Genomic DNA, 22,814 nt, shown 5'->3' with positions numbered 1-22,814 from the left:
ATTTTTCTCCCCACTATGGCCCATATTTTTCCCCATTATGTTTGGTAATATTTAATTGGATGCAAGACATTGTAAATTTCCCCATTTTAGGTGCTAGATATTTTTGTATTCTTATAAATATTCTTCAACTTTCTAATAAGATGAGATTAAGTTGCTTAGAAACAATTTGATCCTTTCCTATCTTGCTTCTAAGATTGGATAGAAGTGTCCAAACCAGCATCTGATTTGCAGCTAAATATTTCCCACCACTGATGCAAGACCCTGCTGAGTATTCCACCTAATACGCCATTAATTATGAAGCTTTCCAGTTTGGCTTTGGGGAACAGATGGTTGTTATGGTCCTATGTGAGCACTGGGCACTGTTCCCTCCAGTCTATTTGTATTTCTTTCCTGCCCTTGGCTAGTTTTCCACCAGTATGTGCTCTGTTGCATACTTCAGGGGAATCCTCTGGGCAGTTCTGCCCTCTCTGCTACATTTCCTGTGGGTTCTAGTCCTACTGGTCACTCTGGACTCTCAAGTGTGTCTCATCAATTGTGAGTCTACTGGTCTCTCCCTGGCTCCCACCCCCTTAGCTGTTCTCTGGGAATTCTTTCTGCACCATAAGCCAGGCAATTATAGGGCTTACCTCCTCAGTTTCCATCTCCCAGGGATCACAGTCCTCTGATGTTTGAGGCCCCATGCTCGAAAATTATACCTTGATATGTTTTTTGATTACTTGAGGTCTGAAGGTAAATTCAGCTTCTGGCCAGAAATGGAATTCCCCTCTGATTCTCTTTTGTTCCTGGCTTTTGCACAATCTATCGACTTTCTATGAAATAGCCTTTCTTCTCTCTTCTCAATCCTTTATACATGTTTTAGGTCTTTATTGAGTCAGTGCTTCTCTGGAGGGAATCTCCCAGCCCCTCTCCTAGTGCTCCTGTATGTCAGGCTTAACCCTCCTTTACACCAATAGCAGTGGTCACAGCTATCAGTGCCCATTACCTTTGATTCTGCTAGACTAGAAACATCATGGGAGAAAAAAAATACTTATCTTTCACCATTGTAACCCCTAGTCCTTGCACTGAGCTGTACACTATTCTTCAATATTCAAATGGTAAAGGAATCAATGAATTAACTCGTCTGATTTCAACACAGTAGCTAAAACAGCTGGAGGAAATAAAAGAGCCACATCTTGCTAAAGATATTTGGCTCATATGTATTTGGTCACATGTCGGGATATTTGTGTTCCGACCCACCATAATTGTGTTGTCTAACACATCTTCACCTTTGCCAATCACAGACAAAGGCACAAGGGTCACTGTGCCTAAATACTGAAAGCAATAGTCCTAAATGTTGAAAGAAATAGTCATGCAAAAACTCTGCAGAGAGCCTCTGAAGACGATGGATGGGGTTATAGCGACTGTAGTACTTTCACATGATCCCAGAAGTCAGCAAGCAGGCCTGGTCAGTGGTCACTAGTTCTGCCAATTTGCCCTTGTTTTGTTTAGGGGCAGGCTGGAAAAAGAAGAGCAAGCAGTGGGAAAAGGCTGTAGGAGGAAGTGTCAAGATGGCATCAAGTTCCCTTTTGCTCAACATGAAATACAAAGCAATGTCTGTGAGAGTTCAGGTCAGGGGCTGACAGTAACATCAGGAAGGGTTCATGAGGACAAAGGATCACAACTTGGATCCAAATCAAGGTGGAGGGTGAGGCATCTATCTGGGGTGTCAGCAGTGAGGCAGCATGGCTCACCACCCGTGTCGTTCGAATCTCCTCATAAATGTCAATGGAGTGCAACTGTCTCTCTGGTGAGATGACCCCAAGTAATGAATGACTTACAGATTCACAAGGGGTATAATCTTATTTGAGAAGTTTTCATTAAAGGATGAAATAAGTCCTGTTCTCTCTAATTTTCAACGATAAATAAGCATTTGTGCTGTTCTCTGGGTACTCTACAAGCTTCTATGCTGCTTTCTCTCATGTCTATTTTCAACACTTTGCTGGAGGTGCTTATATCCACTTGCCGGAACCCATCTTAATGCTGTGTCCTTCACCTTCACACTGGATACTTGAAATTAACCACCAAGGGGGCATCCACCCCACGGAAGCTAGCAGCAAGTTAGGGCTTTTCCTCCAGAGAGTTAAACATTTACCAGGACACCATTTGTTTTGTAAGAATAACCTTTGAGGGCCTCCCCTGGTGGCACAGTGGTTGAGCGCTGGGCTGCAAAGCTGCCCGTAGCCTCTGCAGCACCAGTTTGATCCCCGGCCTCCGGCAAGGGTCCCACATGGAGCGCAGACCTCTCCTGCCACCCGCTGCTCCCCTCAGCAGTGTACTTCGTCAGTCTGCCTGTTCTGCTCCCCGCTCTGGCTCTGGTGAATTCTCTCACCCTCCCGCGCTTCTGACTGTACCCAGTGCTTGTATAAATAAATAAATAAATAAATAATCTTAAAAAAAAAAAGAATAACCTTTGATGAGGGTCTCCCCATCTGGACTGGGCTCTGTCTTGCAGGCCAGCTGAGACTCTTCAGGGTTTCTTCCAGGCTTCCCTGTCAGGAGGCAGGTGAGTCATTTGAAGGCATGGATGTAAGACAAGGTAGTGACTGAGGGCAGGAAGGTCAGGCTGTTCCTTTCCCTATGTCTCTTCCCATGTGTCTGTAGAGGCTACATCTTTGGTTCCAGCTCCTGACAGAGACCTTCCATAACACCAACTTCCAGAAGGTCCTCCTAGCCTCTGAGTGGCCTCTCCTCTAGGGGGGTGGGGGCTTCTACTGTTACTGTTGTTGGGATGGCCTGACCATTGTCTGTCAGACATCTAAGCTCTCATTACCTGTGAAAATCCTGAATTAAATTCCTTCTGATTAATTCTTCATATGAGATCTGAATCCCAGCTAAATCTTGATTTATGTCATTGGCCAAAATCCACATAGAAATTAGCTAAGCTTGGATTTGAACCCTGGTATGTGTGACTATACAAACTGTGTATGCAATTCCCTGACATTCCTTCAAATCTTACCCTGGTTTTCAGCTCTTCTGAGATGTCCTTCATGGCCCACTTGGAATGAATACTCAAAACTCCAGAAACCTCCAGGTAAGGCCACCAAGGGGAAATCCTGGAGAAATGCCTGCACTGGTGTCCAAGTGGAGAGCATCCAACTGTTCATTTTTGCCTGGAGTCAGAAAGTGAAGGAGATTTGATGAGCTTTCCAAGGTTATTTTGCTGTAGAGTACATGATCTTGCTATGTCTAAAAATGGTGCTATTTTATGTTTTTGGCCCAAAATGGGGACTTAAAATAATGTGACATAACAATAAACGTACTAATAGACCTGGTCCATGGCAGACCCACACTCAGCTATGTTTGCTGTTGATTTAGAAATATGTCACATAGTTACATGGGGAATAGCAAACAATTACAGAGCACATGCACCTGGTCATCATTATCCTGCCTCTGGTCCCTTGTAACTCATAATTCTTAGCTTTCTTTGGACAAAAATCTCACCCAGTTTTCCTGTCTGGGCTGTTCAAGAGTGTGGATCCTATCCTGTGCCAGTGATTCCAAATGTCTGCTAACTATTGTCACTTACTTATTTTTTTACTCTGGTGCTCTAGGGATGGAATAAAGGTCATCTCCTGAGAGGCCCGGGTTTAGAATTCTTGCTATGAGACTCCTATTTTAACTACTATGACCTTTTTGATTTTACCTGTCTCTCATCTATGTAGTCACAGGATTTTTGGGAGTTCAGCATGGTGGGATTGTTGCTGAACCAGTAAGAGGAAATCAGCCATATGTTATTGTCCTTGACTGTAGAAACATTTTAGAGCTTTTATGCCTGCCCCCACCCTATCCATGCAATAAACAAGTTCATAGAGGAGAAGATTGTAATTATTTTGACATTATTTTGACTTGCATACCTTTGCCACAAATGCCGTCTATTTGCGTATCTATCAGGTATTGCTTTCCAGAAAGAAATTTTCTCAAGTTTCCTCATTCCTAGAATGATAGGAGTGACTGATATTAAAGTCCTGCCTTTTTCAGGGCAATTTAAATTAAGTCTGGTGTTAATTTGTCCCAAGTGTTATAGCTGCCTTGGTGGAACTTTGGATTGTATTATAAACTCACTTGCAGGCTATTTGGGTCCAGGGAAAACCTTTAGTTCCGTCAACACTCAGTCACAGACACCTACCTCCCCCTCCCTCACATACCTAAGGCCAGCTCAGCTTCCAGACATGGGTTCTAAAACACTTACCCATGATGCATCTGGTGCCACTCCGTGTCCACAGCAAATCTTTCCACATTGATGAAGAACAGGGTGTGTGGTGTTAGGAATCCACACCCTTCCTGGAGCACAGGGACCCCAAGTGCTGTCTAGGAGCTCAGAAAGTGGACTTGAAGAAAGTTGCCAGACACAGATGACATTTTCAGGTTTAACTGTTGTCTCAGCTCATGAGTGCATATTTGGATGATTTAAGATCTGGAAAGCTCTTTGTTAAATATATTGATCAGAGTCATCTTGATTTTTCTGTTGTGTCATTGTTACCCTCTGAATTCCAGTGGCTCCTCATATCAGGTGCTCCCTTACTACGTTGTATCAGCTGTAAGGTGCAGGCCCTCTGCTCCACATTGAAACTCAGAGACCCAGCCAGACATATTCCAAGCACACAGCTTTGTCATAAAAGTGACACTGCCCCCTCGTATTCATGGCTTCTCTGCCTAAATGAGTCACGTGGCCTGGTCTCATGGCCGGGCACGAGGACAGTGGTTTTCCAGACGTTTGGAAGGAGAGTTGATCCAGCTGTTCATGTAGTAGCTGCAGTGATCACAAACTCATCAAACGCCTGGTGAAAACTAGGGATTGGCTACTCAGAAAAATCTACATAGTTTCATACACGCTCTAGCCATCAATTCCACGGAGCTTGCACCTCAACCAGGAGCCACAGCCAGAAGCGTGTTGGAGCTGGGGTGCCATGGCTGGAGCCTCAGGTGCTTGTTGGATTGTAAGCTCGAACTTATGTCTTGGATGCTTGGAAATGTCACCTATCAGCCTGGCCTCATTCCCTTTTCTTCTGGAGAGTTGTGCACATGGAATTTCTATTAGGGAAGCTCCTCCTCCAGAGCAGCAGTCTCAGATATTCCGCATCTCACATGGCTACAAAGCAAGCCAGCAAGCAGGTCCGTGGAGGCTGCCGTGAGGAGGCGTGTGGGGTGTGACAGTGCAGCATCAAGCAGCAGAGTCTGACAGGGTCAGCGATCACAGTGGCGCAAAAGTGCCAGATCCCAGCTTTCCTGAAACAAAGTCCTCATTGTAAGACAAGGACACAGAACCCCGATGGGATTGAGCTGAATGACCTGCTTCACGTCCATTCATGTTGTCGCCAATGCGGGGACACGGATCTCAGGGTGCCTGGCCTGGGTGCCACCAGGTTTCTGTGTAGGCGCTAACAGCCTGACGTGACCACAGTCTCCCAGGGGACCCAGGGGGCAGACTCAGGGGGCCGCGGCCCTGGCTGGCCTCATTCACTGGCTGGTGAAGTCCAGGCCTCCTCCCCAGTGTGCATGCTCTGGCCCGAGCGAGCCCTCCTCCAAGGAGAGGGGAGTGAGCTGTTGTGATGGATGTCTGCATCCCCATCTAAGCTGGAGGCTCCACTCGGAGGTCAAAGGGCAGGGCCAGACCCCCCCCCCTTTTAAATTGCTGAGCACCGTTGGCATGACAACCTCTGGCACAAACCCCCTATTTAGGGACTGCTCATTTTATCACCAACAAAAATTAAATAAGTGGCATGCATCACCTCGAGTGCTTGTGGTTTTCTCACACACAAGTTTAAAAGATACACACGAAGATCGAAAGCAGAGGAAGAAGAGAGCCAGAGACTTGGTCGAGGCCTGCGTCCCCTGGGCGCCTCTCCTGTGCCCCCACTATTCCAGGAACAGTATGGCCTAGGGGTATCCCCTCATTCGCCGGGTCACCTCTGCCTCTGCGTTGGGTGCCTGAGGGTACATCACAGGGATGAACTTCCACTCTCGGTCAGCACCAAGAGCTGGCCCATGACTTCAGACGCAGGGATGGGAGAGCATCTTGGTGATGGTTAGTGATGAGTGTGGGCAGGTGCAAAGCTGCTTCGGGCAACACAGAACCCGGTGTCCAGACCCGCGGGTGGTGCTTCTGCCTCTGCTAAAGGGGTAGGGCGGTCACGCCTGCTCTGCTCCCCAGAACCTCAACTCTGCCTGAGACAGAGAAATGAGGGTCTTGTTTCACCTCTTATTTTATGTCCAGAAAAATCAGAACTGCGTGGGGTGAGCGAGTCTCCCTCGGATGCATGCCCTCTTTATGTTAAAGTCCATCTGAAGACCTGGTACCCCAACTCCAGTGGCATTTGAAATTGAGTTGAAATCATCTACAATTTTACAGGAAAAAAAATAAAGTGGCCTAATTATGCCAAATCTTATGCTCATTTACAATCAAATAATCACTTTGTTTACAAGAAGTGTGTTTTTTTCCCCCTGATTATTTCTAGTTGTTTTTTGTTGTTGATTTGACTGCGTGGGATATGTGTTTTTGACTTGACTGTCTTCTTCCTTAATATTCTGGTTTCTGCTCGTCATTATCATGGAGAAATTAGGACAGAGACGGAGAAATAACAGTGAACACATATTCATGCATACAGTACTTCCCTAAAATTTTTGCAGGCATTTTCCATACCCGCACCCTTGGCTCATTCTCAAGCAACTTTGTGAGACACATCCGTTATGATGATCTGACCCATTTTATCGGTGGCCTAATGGGGACAGACGGCACACGAGTGTTTAGTAGCAAAGCAAGCATGTGGGCTGTCGTTCTGATTTGAACTTCCATGCTCTTGCCGTGGTAGCCAACCTCCCCGCCCAGCACAAAAGGCCCCAGTGCAGGCCGCTGCAGGAGGCCACTGAAATAATGACCACGCAAGGGGCAGCCATGGACACCCTCCCTTGTCAGCGAGCCCTAGTTTCTTCTCTCTCCATCCCACTTTCCATGTATTGGGAGAGTGTCAACAGCCCATACAAAATCAAAGAACCGCTAAAACAAGTCAGTGTCTGTGTGCAAAATCATGCACTTTTTCTTTTTGCCTTTTTTTTTTTTAAGATTTATTTATTTATTAAAAAAAAACAGGGTACAGGCCAGTTTTGTGGGAGGGTGAGAGGATTCACCAGAGACAGAGTGGGGAGCAGAACAGGCAGACTGATGAAACACACTGCTGAGGGGAGCAGCGGGCGAGACAGGAGAGGTCTGCTGCGCCATGTGGGACCCTCACCCCCGGCCAGGATCAAACCCACACTGCAGAGGCTGCGGACAGCTTCACAGCGCTGCACTCAACCACCTGCGCTACCAGGGGAGGCCCAAAATCGTGCACTTTTTATTCATAGGAATTTCTCTCAAGTCCTCACTCATAATCAAAGTCCCATGACTGTGCACACAGTCCTAACCAGTTACCCACCTAGAGCAAATCTGGAGGGGTTCAAAGAAAGATAGAGTGTGAAGAGGTGGAAGGTCGTGATGACATTGTTCTGATTATTTTGTGACAATAACAAGAGGTAATAGCTGGGAGGTAACAACAGGGAAAGAATTTTTTTTTTAAAAAATGAGAATCGAGCGAAAAGAAAGGAAAAAACAGAGACCCTGTAAATGACAGGTAGCCTGGTCCGCTGTGTGAATCTTGGTAAATCCTCAGGTCTGTGAATTGAACCTGAGCCAAGAAAATGATTTAATTTACAATTATAAAGAACATAAAGCCATAAAAAATGCAGGGAGGTGGCTTGTCACCCACTGTGGGATTTTTCAGTCCCCTGTGTTGAGATTAATCCACCGCAAATACCTATTTGTTAATACGTTCAAGGCAAAGGTGACAGTGTGTCTCTTGTTGTTCAGAAAACAAAGGGGTCAACTTCTGTCACCTGGAAATGCCCCCCCAGGAACAGGTCCCTGCTGGCAAAGACAGATGCCTGAGGCACTGATGTCCTTTCTCTTCTGTGGAGGACACGGGAGCCAGAGCTTGGGCGCTCTCCCCTCCTGGGGTGCAGAAATCCTCCCGGCATGGCCCAGCTGTGGGCCTTGTGCTTGAGCAGTGACAGTGATGGCCGGCGAGGTTTCCCAGAGCAGAAATGACTGTGGCCGCGGCTCCTGGGGTCACGGGGGCAGGCCTGAGGGAGGTCAGTCCCAAGGTCACTGCAGGCCAGGCCGGGCCCCAGCTGGCAGGAGCTGGCAGGGCAGGGAAGAGACTGCAGCGCTCGCTTGGCCTTCACACCCCACAGTTCCCTTGTCTGGTTTGGGGCAGATGGCCCCTCCAGAAGCTGGAAGTCCTGTCTTGGGGACACTCCACGCCAGGACCACAGGTCGCTGTCACCGCTCTTGCGTCCCAGACAGCTTGTTGCCCTTTTGAGGTTTTCTCATAAAAGCGTTCATGAGGATCTTACTTCTTGCCACGTGGGCAGAGTCCCTGTCCACAGTGGCATCGCTGCTGCCTCAGCTGCCCACACATCTCAGGACACAGTGGGCCTCCAGGGACACTCATGGGGAACAGGCGGGTGAGGAAGTGGAGGCATGGGGTTACTGTTTTTCTCACCAATTTTTGTTGTTTTTAATAGACTTGATTGTTTGAAAGTGGTTTACAGGGGCCTCCCTGGTGGGAGTTAAGGGGGGAGTAAAGGGGGTTAAGGACCGCACTAAAGCAATATGCGGCCTCTGCAGCACGAGTTTGATCCCTGGCCAGCCAGGGAGATACCCACATGGTGCGGCAGACCTGTCCTATCTCGCCCGCTGCTCCCCTCAGCAGTGTATTTCATCATTCTGCCTGTTCTGTTCCCCCCTCTGTCTCTGGTGCATCCTCTCACTCCCTGCATCTCTGGCCTATACCCCAGCTCTTGTATGCATAAATAAATCTTTAAAAATAAATAAATAAAGTCATTTACAGTTCATGGAAAATCAAGCCATGTACAGGGGTTTCCTTCGGGCCTCCCCCACACCATGCACCGCCTCCCCTGCACCTAGGCCCTCACCAGAGTGATTCATTTGCCACAGCTGGTGAACCCACAAGGGTTCAGTCACCCATCAGCATTCACTCCCATGGTGTCTGGCCTTCGGGCGTGTTGCCCTTTGGCTCCTACTCGCCCAGTGACTGCTCAGTTGTCTGCTTCCTCAACTGGGGCCTGAGAGAGCAGGAACAGGGCTGGTGCTGCTCCCCACTGTACCCCATGGCCCGCAGCTGGCCTGGCCCATCATAGGCACTCACCGCAGAGCTGCTAAACGAAGTGCGAAGCAGATGAATTCTGTGACTGGGTTCACATTTCTATAAAATTGAATATGTTTTCTTTGCCCAATCTCATATGTTTTCTTTATAATTCTAATGGGGTTTTTAAGAAATTCTGCAAACACCGTAATGAAGGCAAGAAATTATTCTGATCACCCCACAAGGACACCTTGTGTTACTTAGATGGCAGTTAAGGGGAGAATGCCAGCACCCCAACTCCGCCGGGGCTGCTCTGAGCAGAACAGTGGGCTCCATGTCACTCTCCATTGCTGGAACACTCCTCTTGTGTCCTGACGGCGCAGCCCTGATGCACCCCTCATTGTCACGTTGCTGCCAGAACATGCTGCTCCTCTGAGGCCACAGAGGCGAGGCCTTTGGAAACTTGCCTTCTGCTCCCAGCAGCTATCCCCAGATAAGCTCTCTTTTCATCTGGTTCTTGAGTACACTCTGCCCCTGGCATCGCCAACTGCTGCTTATGGCACCAGGCCTCAGGGCAACCTGCTCCTCCTTCTGAGCACGTTCCCCCTTCTCAGGCCACACCTTCACCTGCTCTCCTCGCAGCCCGGAGGAAGACACTCACGTGAGAACGATTGATTCCTGCCCATCTTTGTCTGCAATGGTCACAAGAGAGCTTAAAAAGAGCAAGAGAGCAAAACTCAATACACTGCCCATCCTGCCCCTACCATGTAATAACCGTGTGACTGTTGGGGGGAAATGATGTCCTCTCTACAACATGACCTTGACCAAACCACTGTGCTGTCGTGACTTCATATAGGTGAGGTAAACCTCATTTCCTTGGGGTCGGGAGGCAGGCGGAGTTATCTCCCTGGGGGTCTTCCCCACTCTGATGTGCGGTGTGCATTGGCACTGGACCCAGAGACCGACCATTTAACCCACCCTGGTGGAGTACCCCGGCATGCAGAGTGGAGCAGGTTAGAGCAGACACTGACTCTCCTTCAGGGAACGCAAGTGCTCACCTGGTCGCTGGGTAGAAGAATAGTGTCCCTTTTGTGATCTGAAGTGATGGCCAGGGGTGGCAGCAAAAGGACTCGCAGCCTCTAAAGGACAACGTGTCCCTAGACTGACAGAGACCACACTCCTGGCTCCTGAATCTTCACACGAACGCTGCCTCCAATAGCCGCAGGCCCGAGGTGACGGACACGCTTGCCCCCAGCTGGCGGAGACTGCAGGTCTGATGAGTCAGCTCCCACTCAGTGTCGAGGTGAATGTGATTTTTGGCCCTATTGCAAAGAGGGCCCGGGGGATCTTTCTCATTTCCCGGGCAGTGGGAAGATGTGCCAGCTCGCCATGTGTCTGGAAGACTCAACCCTGGAAGCTGAGGGACAGACGGGAAGCAGGGAGAGGAACTTCCTGGCTCGACATGACGTCTTGGCTCTTCCTGCACCCAGGGCTGGGAGAACTAGCACATCAGCATCAGTGTTTTCCCAAGGCGTGGGCTGACATCTGCACCACTGGCGTGAAGTGTGACGTGGAGCTGATTCATACCTGTGCTTGATGGAACATTTCCTCCAGCCTCCTTGCTCAGCAGAATTGCTGAGAGGAATTCTGTCGTGCCCCACCTGAGTTTTGAGATAAGGTTTGGACTTTCCACCCGTGTTACCACCTCCAAAGAAGGTATTCAAGACCCACCTCATTTTTCTATGGAGACTTGCTGTCCAGACCGTCATTTTTTTTTTTTTTTAAAGATTTATTTATCTATGCATACAAGAGCTGGGGCACAGGCCAGAGATGCAGAGGGTGAGAGGATCCACCAGAGACAGAGCGGGGAACAGAACAGGCCGACTGACTGAGATACACTGCTGAGGGGAGCAGCCAGCGTGACAGGAGAGGTCTGCCATGCCATGTGGGTTGCTCCCTGGCCGGCCGGGGATCGAACTTGTGCTGCAGAGGCTGTGGATTGCTTCATAGTGCGGTTCTTAGCCCCTTACACCACCAGGGAGACCCAGACCGTCATATTTTTTAAAGATATATTTATGCATAAAAGAGCTGGGGTGTAGGCCAGAGATGCCGGGGGGTGAAAGGATTCACCAGAGACAGAGCAGGGAGCGAAACAGGTGGATCTACTGAAATACACTGCTGAGGGGAGCAGGGGGGAGACAGGAGAGGTCTGCGTGGCCATGTGGGTCAACTACCTGGCCGGGGATCGAACTCATGCCGCAGTGGCTGCGGCGGGAGTGTCCACTCAGAAAAGAGGGGGTAGAAAGGAGATTCTATGAGGAAACTTTGGTTTAGAACAAAGGAAAGTTATTTATTAAAATAAAAGTTTACATTACACCAGTGAGAATGGCACATATTAAAAAAAACTAGCAACAACAAATGCTGGCGAGGGTGTGGAGAAAAAGGAACTCTCCTGCACTGCTGGTGGGAGTGCAAACTGGTCCAACCACTATGGAGAGCTGTGTGGAGATTTCTGGACCTACTAAACATAGAGCTTCCATATGATCCAGCAATTCCACTCCTAGGTATTTACCCAAAGGACACAGAAACATCAATTCAAAGAGCACCTGCACCCCTATGTTTATAGCAGCACTGTTTACAATAGCTAAGCTTTGGAAACAGCCCAAATGCCCAAAAATAGATGACTGGATCAAGAAGATGTGGTACATATACACCATGGAATATTACTCAGCATTCAAAAAAGATAAACACATGCCATTTGCAGCAACATGGATGGCACTGGAAGGGATCATGCTCAGCAAAATAAGCCAGAAAGAAAAAGAAAAATACCGGATGGTCTCACTCATAGCAGGAATCTAGAAAACTTAAATAAGGGACCAGGAAAATGAATAACTATAAGAAAGTGAAAATCAAAATCAACAAAAAACTATGAACCAGAGACACTTTTTGGGGGGTGGGGGGCGGGAGGGGAGGGATTGGGGTCAGAATGGGGGGATTGCAATTGTATGGGGAATATAAAAATAAAATTTATTAATTAAAATAAATAAATAAAATAAAAGTTTAACTTTATTAAAGTTATTTATTAAAATAAAATGTTAAAAGACCATCTTAACACCTGGGTTGAGGGAACAGGAAAGGGAAGGAGCGGTTGCAGGCTTGCCCGAGAAGAGAGATTTTAGGGAAGGGATTGCTACTCGCACCAGACTAGAAGAAGGCGCAGAGGACTCTGATCTGCTTCCTAAACACTTCCCTGCAGGCCGCTTTCTTGACACTTGTTTAGGGAGGGGGCACAGGGTCGGTCAGGGTGTGAGGCTTTGGGGCCTTAGTGTGGGACGTCTCTGCTTCTGGCTGAGCGTGGGCATGAGAAACAAGAGACTTGCCAACCAGTGGGGACTAGAGCAGGCGCGGATACCTCAGGCAGACACGGAGGCCTTGGAGCACAGGTGAGGATGGTGGCCTGTGGAGTGATTTGCCCGCAGAGCAGGAGGAACAGGTGTGAGTGTGACTCACAGGGCAGATTCAGTGCTAGGTTTGCGGAAGGAGGTACCTGGACACCAGGTCTCTAAGGAAACAATATGGTAACCAGCGGGGGTTGGCTTAGGGTGAGGGCGCCAACAACGGACCCCGAAGTCAGTGGGGCTCTCAGGGCATTTTTGGAGAGAATTTCTCCTGCTAAACGCTGGCTTCAAGTCTCACCTTCCCCTGGGGGACACTTCCATGCGTGAGGGTTCCATTCAGGAATAAGAAATTACTTACCGGCGTTTGCCACTAACAAGATCTTTGATTATGTAGAGAAGGTTTGTCCTTTTTGTGATAAAAAATGTTCACTGCAGTGCACTAAATTACATGCAAAACATCCTCATTAACACAGCCAATCTGGTAAATACTGTGTCTTAGGGAAATTGTCTTATTAATTAATAATTAGGACCTTTGCACAATATAATGTTGGAATCCTGGTTTCATAAATGAGACTGCTCTCCCCTCCCGTCTTTTTATCCCCTCTGTATGCTTGTGAAATTAGTAAAGTAAGACAGTCGTAAAAATAAGTGAATTGAGCTCCACTTGGCTATAAGCTTTGCTGTAAGCTCACCCCCACAGTGGAAGCGCCTTCTTAGTTCCATGGCAGAACAAAGCCATTTTCTCTGGATCTGTCCAGAAGTGCTCACAGCTTAAGGTGACTTTAGATGTCACGTCCAGCATTGCACCTACACAAGGCTATGTTGTGCAATTTCTCCAATTGCCAGTCTCCAATTGCAGCTTTTTATTATTTACACACAATGAGACTCTCTCAACTTCATGCTGCTGATGTTCTTACCAGATGACAGAAGAATCACCAGTAAAGCTTGCAATTAGTTTTCAGGTGCACAGTTGCATGGGGAAGCTTCTGATAACATTGACTTCCAGAATTCACAAGGACTGCCATCAAGCCAATGACCCTCCATCTGCATTTGTAAATTTGATGATGTTTAATGTAAATAGAGGAGTCCTCCTGTTTTCTATTTTATCTTCATCACTTCAGTTTACCTAGAGTATAACAACCCTTAGATGTTTCAGATTTTATTTCTGACACCTCTGTAGTCTGGCCACCCAATAGTAAATCGTTAAACACATTTTGTGTGCTTCTATGCAACTCTTTGACAAAGGTGTTCACAACTGCACCAAAGGTTGAGTCCCATACCTGCTCCAGAAAACCTTCTCTTCATTTACAAGTCATTTTTTTTTTATTTTTACTTTGTGTTTTTTATTTTTTTTCTTTTTTATTATTATTTTTTTAATTTTATATATTTTACATCATTTTTCATTTTTGCACAATGTTGCATTTTCATCTTGGTTATAGTGCCCATAAAATTCCCACCCCTACCTTGTTTTGATCCAAAGTCATTGGTAGGTGTTAGCGGGAAAATTCCCCAGATGTGATCATTCAAATATTAGAACCTCTTTGTCTCATTTCAACCTTGTTTATAGCAAGTATGTCATGAGAAATGTCATCAATGTCTTCCTGAGGTTAAGACAAAACAACTTAGCATTCTTTTTGTCAACTGAGAAACTAACCTTGTGGAAAACAAAGCAAAGAAGGAATGAATGAAAGCAAGAACAAATGAGCCAATCAGCAAATGGGCCTAAGAAGGAAGGAAGTGAATTTGGCTCCTCACTCTCTGGACACCTACATGGGTGTATTTGCTCATTTTCAGATGCCCTCTGCTACTGCATCCTAACACACTGGGGGATTTTGACATGCTTGACCTTGCCTTGCTTCTTTTGCAGGAAGAGGTGATACTGTTCATGGCTTCTCCCTGTTCGTTGCAAGGCTGATTCCTTCTCAGTCCTTGGCTTTCTCAAATCCTCCCAGGGGACACATAGGTGACATACTCTTACCCAGGTAGGTTGTGTTACCAACACATTTTATTCTTTATCTCAACATCCTCTACAGAATGATCCTATATGTAAGTATATTCATTGTAATTTACACATGTATAATTACCACTTATAATTATAAATACATTTATTAAATTATCATCTACTGTAATTATTTATAAATATATTCATTCAATTATAAGTGACAATATAAATTTATAATTATAGTTCATAAATATAAATGGATTTATTACAATTTGTCATAAATTGAGTTATAATTTATCATTAAGTATTTACATTTATTATTTGATTTTGACTCTTCCTTCTACCAGACCGTAAACTCTGGGGGAGTAGGGTGAGGAACTGATTAGCTCACCCTCCGATCCCTTTGCCTGGGGATCAGGCACTGTTGAATGAAAGAAGTACATAAATGTATGAATATGATATTAATGAAAATTCACGGGTTTCGTGAGTAGACCTGAGTTAAAATTCCAGCTCAAACGTGTACTAGCTGTATTCCTTTAGGCAAAGTAGAGAGACTCATTGATTCTCAGATTCTTCCTACTAAAAATGGATTGTTCTAAAATCAAGAATGTGAAAATGCCTTGCTATGCAGTAGGTTTTTACCGAATATTAGTTTTATGCCCTGCCACCCACTTATTTAGTCTTTTGACATAGCTCACATTCTCCCTGGGTTCTCAAAAATTGCTCACATTGTCTCTGACACATCTGCAGATTTTATCAGTAGCATGGATGAAACTTGTTTTTGTTTTTTGGTGTTTGCCCTGAGGTGTTGGCTTGCCCATATGACTGGTTCACTATCTCATCTTGTAAAGATTATACTTTCAGTTTTTTAGTTGGAAACCCATTTTTTCCTCTAGACACAATCTTTATATTCCTTACTTTATCAAGCATGATCACTTGCTAAGTAAGCGATCTAGATACCCAGACCTGATTTGTGCATTAGTGACAGTTGATTAGCAAATTAATTGATAGAAGCATGGCATTCAGCATATATGACTATCATTCTCAAAGGTTGTATTCTCATGCCTGTCTCAAATGGGAAGATTCAGGGTAGAGCAAAAACCTTGAACAATTGTTTTTTTATATAACAAAGATACCTTTGGTTTTGATAAACTCAAAATCTTTTAAAATTAAAAATGCACCTTTACTAATATTCAGTGAAAACAGCCCTCCCCCACCTTTTGTTTAATGGTCAGAGAAAAGGGGAAAAGAGTAAGTCACCTTACATGGTGTATGAGGATATCAAGAGTATATACCACATATCCACATTTTAGCCAGTTCATTTTTTTTTTTTCAAAAATTAAGAAATAGCATTTAGGGCTTCCCTGGTGGCAGAAGGGGTTAAGAAGGAACCTGTGAAGCTACTCACAGCACAAGCTATCCGCAGCATGAGCTATCCACTGCAGCACAAGTTTGATCCCCGGCCAGGGAGGTGACCCACAAGGCGCAGCAGACCTCTCCTGACTCGCCCGCTGCTCCCCTCAGCAGTGTATTTCAGTCAATCTGCCTGTTCTGCTTCCCACTCTGTCCCTGGGGGATCCTCTCACCCTCCACACCTCTGGCCTGTACCGCAGTTCTTGTATGCATAAATAAATATTCTTTAAAAAAAAAGGAATAGCATTTAATGAACCATTACCATATGCCAATTAAACCATTCTCTTCATCTTAGCAAGTAACAGCATTAAGATCTCCTTTTTACTGCATGGAAACTGAAGTGAACACAGTTGCTTACTTTGTCTGAGTTCCTTCTGCAAAGCCACAAGCCTGCAGCTGATTTTAGCCACCTGTCATGTCTAACCACGAGCTGTGCTGCTTCCGCTGGTCCACTGAACATGACAGGGAGGATGAGGTCCAGGAAATGTAGTCTGCATTGAAGGACTTCTTCCTTGCTAGGCCCCACGGAGGTGGAATTGGTAGTGGGTTCTGAGAATCCCTGGAAAATAATTTTGCAGGGGCGCATAGTCCAGACCTCCTTGTTCTCAGCCTACTACACTTGGGGTGCACTGTAAAGGTGGATATGAATCACAGAATGGTGCCCCTGAAGTTCACTTCCACAGCCAAATTTTTTCTTGGACCTTCGGGGAATGCTACCTGATACCTGTCTGGCACTTAAAGGAGTTAACTCCCATAGTGACCTCAATGACTGAGGTCTACTGGCAAATTCCCAGTCCCCGTAATATTATTCTGCTCTACTGTCAAAAAACCAGATGGTCCAATATTTGTCTCTAAATTGAAAGTGCCATAGAAAGTTTAAGCTAGACCAGTTGCACCAGAATATAAGTTAGTTCAATCTATTTTATATGTCATTTTTGTAATATAGGCTATATGCCAGATGTGATATTAAGTATTTCATATATGTGAACTCATCTTATCACATTCTACTAGAAGTTTATTATTCCTATTTTGGGAAAGATGAAAGTGACTAAAAAAAAAAAAAATAGATCATCTTTGCCAAGACCACTCAGCCAAGCCAAGATCCAGGATGACTGCCTCCAAAGTTCCTTCCACTGTAGCATTCTATATTTTGTCTTATTGCTTGTATCAAAGTTATGATTGCTAACCTTTCATTTTAAACTGCCTAATATTTAGAATTACTTTGGGTTCATAAAAACTCTGTAATTGAAGACTTATTTCCTTAATTCTCTTATATACGTATACATACATACATACATACATCTATGTAGTTATATAAACAAGAGGCAAATCATTAAAATTAGAGAGGAAAAAAATTTAAAGGAAAAAAATTCAAAGATAAAGATGGGAATTAGCAAGGTCTTTTTATTTTTTAAGATTTATTTATTTATGCATACAAGAACTGGGGTACAGGCTAGAGGTGTGGAGGGTGAGAGGATTCACCAGAGACAGAGTGGGGAGCAGAACAGGCGGACTGGCTGAAATACACTGCTGAGGGGAGCAGCAGGGAGACAGGAGAGGTCTGTTGCGCCTTGTGGGTCAGCTCCCTGGCCGGGGATAGAACTCGTGCAGCAGTGGCTGCAGACAGCTTCATAGGTTGCATCTTAACCCCCTGTTCCACCAGGGAGGACCAGAAATTAGCAAGGTCTTTATAGCCCCAAGCTAGCTAGCTCCTCGAGAGGGAGTATACATGGATGCGGAGCTCTGTGACTGGGGAGCAAGGGCGTTGTGAAGAGTGGTTCATGAGTTTCTAGAGGATAGGAGTGAGGAAATAGGAGGGTTGGAATATGGAAGACTTGTAAGACCAATTCCATGTTCCATTACAGACTCCTTTCTGTTCAGTGTCTTCTGTGAAGCTTATGATAGTAGACACGCTGCAGCCAGGGCTCTCTGACATGAAAAGGAATAATATTGCCTCTTCTGAGCACTGTGGCTGAAACAGAATCACTGACTAAAATTCAAAGTGAGAAGGGAGCCTATGCTGGTGATGCCTTTGAGAGTTTCCTTTCATCCTCAGATGCCAGTGCTGGGCATTCTCCAGTCCCACTGACTTTCCAACTGTCTTCCTCGGATCTCAGGAGACAGTAGAGAACAAAACGGAACACTGAAGGATGGTGTTTCAACCTGAATACCACCTTAGCATTAACCAGGACAGATTTTAATGTGCATTTTACATTTGAAAACCATGGAAAAATAATTTTTCTTTTTAATAAAAAAAGGGAAAAAATACTTCTGCCTTTGATGAGAGGATGATATTTGGCTCAAAAAATGAGTAAACCTTTGCAGTTGGTTTTACTATTAAATAATATCAAAGTGAAGTTTTAGACTACAAGTCTCCTGACTCCCAAACCAGTGCTAATTCCAAATATCACAAACATTTATTATTTTGGTATTCAGGTCTTATATGAAATAGTAAAAATTGATTTGTTTATTTATATTTGCTTTGTTACATGTGTTATATTCAAAAAATCTTTATGGGGACAAATGTCAAGGAGATCTTTCCCTATATTTTCTCCTAGGAATTTTGTAGTATCAAGGCTAACATTTAATTCTTTAATGTATTTCAAGTTATCTTTTGTGAGCTGTGTGGAATGGGGTTCAATGTCTTTATTTTTCATGTGAATACTTAATTTTCCTAACACCACTTGTCGAAGAGACTATTTTTCTCCCCTGAGTTTTATTGACTCCTTTGTGAAATAGTAGTTGACTTTAAGTGTGTGGGTTTATTTCTGGGCTTTCAACTCTATTCGGTTGGTCTATATGTCTGTTTTGATACCAGTACCTTGCTGCTTTGATTATTATAACTCTGTAATATAGTTTGAATCAGGAAGTATGATGCTATGCTTTTATTCTTCTTTCTCAAGATTTACTTTGACTAACTAGGGCCTTTTGTTGTATCATATGCATTTTAGTATTGTTTTCTCTATTTCTGTGAAAAATAGAAATAGGTATTGCATTAAATCTGTAGATAGTTCTGGATGATATGGACATTTTAACAACATTAATTCTTCCAATCTGTGAACATGGGATGTGTTTCCACTTATTGACAATTTCTTCAATTCCATTCATTAATGTTTTATAGTTTAAGTGCAAATATATTTTACCCCCTTGATTAAATTCATCCCTAAGATTTTTTTTTAATTATTTCTGATGCTGTTGTAAATGGAATTGTGTCTTTCTTTCTCTTTTAGTATTTCATTGATACTGCATAGGGATGCTACTGATTTCTGTTTGTTAATTTTGATCCTGCATCTTTAAATAATTTATTAGTTCTATCATTGGAAGTAAGGAGGTTATAGGTGGGGTGTGTGTGTGTGTGTGTGTGTGTATAATCTGATTATAGCATTTGCAAATAGAGACAACCCTAATGTGAATTATGGGTCTGTGAACTTTAGGTGATTATGAAATATCAATGTATGCTCATCAATTATAACAAGTCTACAACTTTGATGGGAGATTTAATAATGAGGGAGGCTGTGCATTTGGAGGGTGGGGGGGAATAGGAAAATCTCTGCAATTTTAACTTTGCTGTGCACTTAAACTGACTATAGTCTTTAAGAAATGGTTCAATGACTTACCTATGAGGAAAACTGAGCAAATGTTAGGACTCATCTGGGTTTCAATGCATTAAGCTCCCTCTGTATAGCCACAAGGAGTCCCACTGTTTCTTTCATCTCAGTAGTGTCTTTTTATCCTGGTCTAGCCTTGGGATAAAAAAAAAAAAAACGACCCTAGGGCCTCCCCTGCTGGCACAGTGGTTGAGCACTGGGCTGTGAAGCTGCCCGCAGCCTCTGCAGCACCGATTCGATCCCCAACCTCTGGTGAGGGTCCCACATGGCGCGCAGACCTCTCCTGCTGCGTCTGCCGCTCCCCTCAGCAGTGTACTTCGTCAGTCTGCCTGTTCTGCTCTCCGCTCTGGCTCTGGTGAATTCTCTTACCCTCCCATGCTTCTGACTGTACCAAGCGCTTGTATAAATAAATAAATAAACCTTAAAAAAAAAAATGACCCAAGGCAAGCAAGTGAAGATTTTGAGTTCACCTGAACAGAACTTTTCCATCTCTTCAGTCTTAGTTTATCTTGTTCCTATTGTGTCCATCCCTCTCCAATGTATTTGAAAATAATTTTTACTTTTATTTTTTTCCATCCCCTGTATAGTCCCATTATAGTGGGATTTTCTTTTCTTTTCTGTGAACTCCTCTTAAGGGAAGAAAGAAAGGTAAAATGCCATTTCCAGATAGTCATAAATGTAGACGGATTGGGGGCACATCCTAAGTATATGAACAGACATTTAGCAGAGTGTGTCTGTGCTATGACCTCATAGAAGGCCCAAAGCGAATTAGGAGAATGCATTCCTCAGAGTAACCAGGGGCTAAAACCGGTTTCCCTGGAACTCAGATGATTCCGTTTAATGATGGGTGCTGCTCCCCTTTCTGGTGAGCCAGCCTCATCCCCATGTAGCTTGTCAGAACCCATCTTTCGTCAGCCTGGCTTTCCTATTATTTGCCATGCCTCAGAGTGCACAGAGCTCTGTGGAAATGCAACCCAACAAGCCAGGTTTACCCAACACAGAGGGCATCTTAGTTTAATATGCAGCTGGTGCTGGCTCGGTTCCTGTGGTTGGTTCATTTCATCCTTTTCACACCCTTTGTCTAGGTTGGTAATGGCTTAACATATCATAGATAGTTTCTCAACTTTAGAAGCTGTCTGAAGACAATAATCACTGCTGAGCATGCAGGTACAACTTCTTAGTGCAGGACATGTGTCTGAATTCCGACATAGTCCTCAGCAGATGCTGTGAGATGAAGCAGAGCCCCCACTAACAGGTGGGGTCTGGGGGGCCATAATGCCTCAGCATCCTCTCTGTTACACACTAGGCAACTGAGGACCAATGACAGACCCAAAAAATTATGCTATTGGTAATTTCTGGGTATTTTGTTTACAAAAGCCTTAAACTGTAGGGATGATAATTTTATTTTTAAGTCAAGAAAATTGTGTCTTAGAGACAAGAAAGTTGCCTCAGTAGGTGACAGGACTCAAATTGAAACCAGGGCCACAGAAGCCCAGACTTTGCTCTTTCTATTTGAAGTTAAGAAAAGACAGAAGCAGGTCCAGTGACACATCTTGGGCCCTGGGGCTCTGGGGCCAGTGCACTTCTCCCTCATCACACTGACTTCTAAGAAGGAAGACCTCTATCTGCTCAGATGGTGGGAGAGGGTTGGTGGCCGCCTACGCTTCCGATGCCTGTTGGGTTATCTGTGAAGAAGTAAAATGATCTGCAGGACCAGGATTCTCTGATTTATGCTCCTGTCAAAAGCCAGTAGCCCCAACATTGAAAACATACCCCTCCATCCAGGGCTGGGGTGGGCATGATGGGAGAGGAAGCAGAGGATGAGGTCCCTGAGTGAGTCATGGCTGAACTTCCAGCCGAGCCTTCTCAAAGGATAGCCTCTGCTTCTGAGCCAGTAGGTTGGATTGATTTCAAAATTTGCTTTGCACGAGCCTTTCCTAAGACACACTATTGCATTTTCAAAATAATATTTAAGGAGAAAGGTTGAGAGGGAGAGAAGAAGGGAGACCCTCAGGGTGCAGAGAAAATTAGAAACAGTCACACTGACCAGACAGTTCCAAAGATGCATCACCATTAATTTCCAAGAAGGAGATTCTGGGGCTGCAGGTGCCCATCTGGACCATCTTTACCGCCTGAGGATGCTCCAGGTTCCACACGGAAATGGACAGAATTGCCCTGCTATGTGCACCCCGATCAATATTTCATTATCAATCTGTTATTGTTTGCAGAACTTTCTGCTTCAGACTCCTAACGGTGGTCAGTAAATCTTGCTGAGCAGAGCAGCCTCCTGAATGAGGGCAATTTTTCACCAATCATCTTTCTTAGATTTGGTAAAATGAGCAGCAATTCATGTCCCTTCTCAAGCTCCCAGCCTATAAGTGAACGAGCGCCTTTCTATTATCACAGATCATTGCCTTCGGGCCTTTCATATAAAGCCCATGGAATGTGAAGTTTGGACAGGGCCCTGCAGAGCAAAAGCTCCCAGTACCTGGTGTAGGTTGACAAGAAATCTGAAAGAAGGGAAGGCTAATGCTGGTCTCCTGATATGTTTCTTAAATCCATCCATTTGACACAAAATTATTGAACTTTTCATTGTGGCAGATCCGGTGCTTAGCACTAGGGCTAAGGTGGTAATAACAGAAAATTTGTGTGGGTGATTTCTACCAAAAAATAAAGAAAACAAGTCAGGAAATAGTTGGTGATTGGGGTAAGTATTGGAGAGATACCTCAATCAGGTAATAACTTTCCCGGAAAAGATTACTACTAAGTGGAGTTCTTTGTAAAGAATAGCAGCCAGTGATTCATCCATCCATCTATCTATCTATCTATCTAAGGCAAAAACTAGGTAAATATTTCAAATAGAGGGATTATAAAGACAGAAGCTCAAGTGTCAAGGAAGAGTTTCATCTTGTCAAAGACAGAAAGAGATGGACGTTATGCCACCGAGAATCTGTTTTTTTATTCATGGCTTACGAAAGGACTTATTTACTTATTTTACCAAAAAGGACATTAAAAACTAAGAATGTCTGACATAAAAGGCCACTCTTAGGAAAGAAACTCTTACCCCAAACATCTTCTGGGGCCTGGATTTGTGTGAGCGAGGTAGTCAAGAGACCAGTGTTGGAAGCAGCCGCCATGTGTTCGCGTGGGAAGCACCACCAAGATGGTGGCGTTAAAGCCACAGGGGCGCTTGCGTTCACAGCTCTGCACTCACAAGCAAGGTATCCATGTGTCTTCTCATTGCTTTTTCTGGAAATACCAATTAAAGATGTGC

Source organism: Talpa europaea (genome assembly GCF_964194135.1).
Source record: "Talpa europaea genome assembly, chromosome: 14".
NCBI classification, from domain to species: Eukaryota; Metazoa; Chordata; class Mammalia; order Eulipotyphla; family Talpidae; genus Talpa; species Talpa europaea.
The sequence above is the reverse complement of the archived record's forward strand: the minus strand, read 5'-3'. Positions refer to the sequence as shown.